This window comes from Monosiga brevicollis, genomic scaffold, assembly GCF_000002865.3.
Source record: "Monosiga brevicollis MX1 MONBRscaffold_40 genomic scaffold, whole genome shotgun sequence".
NCBI classification, from domain to species: Eukaryota; class Choanoflagellata; order Craspedida; family Salpingoecidae; genus Monosiga; species Monosiga brevicollis.
The window spans coordinates 7821-10418 of record NW_001865077.1 but is presented as its reverse complement, the minus strand read 5'-3'; positions in this window follow the sequence as shown (position 1 = coordinate 10418).

The following is a 2598-nucleotide window of genomic DNA, read 5'->3' as shown; positions in this document are numbered from 1 at the left end:
CGTGTCTCCTTGTAGACGTAGACGCACTCATCCTGTCGCAGTCGACGACATTGCATGATGTCACGCAAATACTTATCAAGTTCGAGATACCAGGCACGGGATGCCTGCTTCAGGCCATACACTGCCTTGTTCAGCTTGGCATACTCACAGCCACCGAGTCCAGCCTCCAGACCACGAGGGACTCGGATGTAGATGTCCTCATCAAGTGGCGCGTGCAAGAACGCCGTCTTGACATCCACCTGATGCACATGATAATGCTGGTAAGTAGCAAGCGCCATCAATGTGCGGACGGTCGTCATGTTTACCGTCGGCGAATACGTTTCATCGTAATTGACGCCTTCGCGCTGCTTGAAACCTTTGGCAACGATCCTGGCCTTGTAGCGGCCATCTTGCTTGATGTCAAATACCACTCGCAGATCGAGCAATGCAGCGTTGGGCTTCTGGTCAAGTCCAGTCATGACTTGATGTTCCTGAAACGAAGCAATCTCATCGTCCAGAGCGCGCTGCCATGCTGCGGCATCTGGGCGAGCCAAGGCCTCCGCTACTGTCTGCGGCATACCAGTTGTGCTGTAGCATACTTCAGCTCGATGACTCTGGAAGCTCGGGTTTGCCTGAGCTTGTCCGGCATTGCTGGCCAATTCGTTGACGTTCAGGCTGGGTTGAATTGCCTTGTTGCGACCACCCGAGGCAGAGCGTCGCTGGGCAACTCGCCCACCAATGCCTGGGGAATTTCCTGACGTTGACGCCAATGGTGCAGCGGGTGAGCCAACCTCAGCATTCACAAGCGGGGCTACCATGGTTTCATCGTCGCTCATTGCTGGACTCGAATTTGGCGAGGCAAATGGAGTGTCAGTCTCCTGGTCATCTGCCTCCAGCACATCTTCAGTCTCCATGCTTGTGTCTTCATCATCCATCTTCTTGCGGTCCTTCGTCTTGCGAGTCATCTTCCTCATGCTTCCAGGTCTGCATCGAGGCGAGTGATGGCAAATCCACATTCTCCCCCTCATCACGAGCATGGGGGCAAAGCTTCAGGTGTACCGTCTCGATCATGCGCCTGGTGTCCAGCATGTAGACTTTGTGTGCCAATTTGGCAGGGGAAAATCCCACGTAGACCCCTTTGCGGGCCTTTGGACCAAACTTTGACCTGCGGTGATCCTTGTCACACACGTATGCATCTGCACCAAACGAGTGCAAATCGAGTAGCGCATGCGGGTTTTTACCATGCAGCAGTTGATAGGCCGACATGTTGTTGTACACGCTCTTGACCTTGATGTTGATCAAGTACTCGGCGTGCTTGGCGGCGAAGCCCCAATAGCCCTGGGGCAGCTTGCTGTCGGCTAGGAGCAGGCCAACCATGTCACGAATCTCACGGAACGCGTTCTCAATCGCTCCATTCATCTGCGGTGTGCGAGGCGGGGAGGCACGCCATGAAATCCCAAGCTCCTTGAGCTTGGTTCGAAACCGCGTGCTGCAGTAAGCGCCATCATTGTCGCTTTGAAAAATTGACCGACGAGCCACATCAGCCTCCTTGATCCTAATAGGGTTAGGGGAATCACGCAACAGACGCTCAAAACTGGAAGTGAGCTCGTCCTTGCTCTTGACCGGGTCCAGGAACAAATAACCCGTGGCCACATCCTTGTAGGCGATGATATACTTGTCACCATACAGCGAAGGTGTCGAAATGGGCCCAAACATGTCCGAGACAATCAGGTCTCCAGGTCGGCGCGGCGTCCTCGGGTGGGCCTTCTTGGGAATGGTCGCCATCTTGGCCTTGAAAAGATGGCACTGTTCGCAGTCGGCAATCTTGCCCGACAATTGCTGCATATCCAAATCCTCATTGCGCAGCATAGCACGCATTGCATCTGCAGGCGGATGGCCCAGGCGACGATGCATCTCCACCATGGCATCAAAAGCCATGTTGGGAACCAGCGTGTAAGTAAACGAGTACAGAGCAAGCCCATTGCGATTGCACTCTGCCTTCCAGACGGCATCGCCCTGCTTCATGACGATGGTCTTGTAATCCGGCATCTTGACGTCCGTTCCGGCTTCACCCAGCTGACGGGTAGAAACCAAGTTGCGCTTAAAACTAGGCACATACAGGGCATTGCGCAGCACCACTTGCACACGCGAACCATCCACGCCATCAACAAACATGCGCGCAGTGCCCACACCTTGGGACAATACCGTGGTCCCGCCCGATTCAATGGGCACCTTGTGGATCATCATGGTCTCAAACAAACGTTCATCGTTGAGGAAGTGGCTGCTGGCACCCGAGTCCACAATAGCCATGCCTTGGTCCGCACGCAGATGAAAATTTGCCTCCTCAGGCCCCTGCAAAACAGATGTATAGGCATGTGCCTGATCATGGCTGTTCTTGCTGCTGTTGCCGCCCTTGGATCCATGCTCCTTGTGCTTGGCCGACCGCCAAGCCTCACAGTCTGCTTTCTTGTGGCCATAGCCCTTGCAGTAGTGACAATTGCCGTTGAACCGGTGCAAGTCCTTGCCCTCCGGCTCATGCTTCCTATTGGATCCACCACTACGTACACCGTGTTTTCCACGACCACGGCCATAATTGCCTTGCCCAGCGTACCTCTGTCG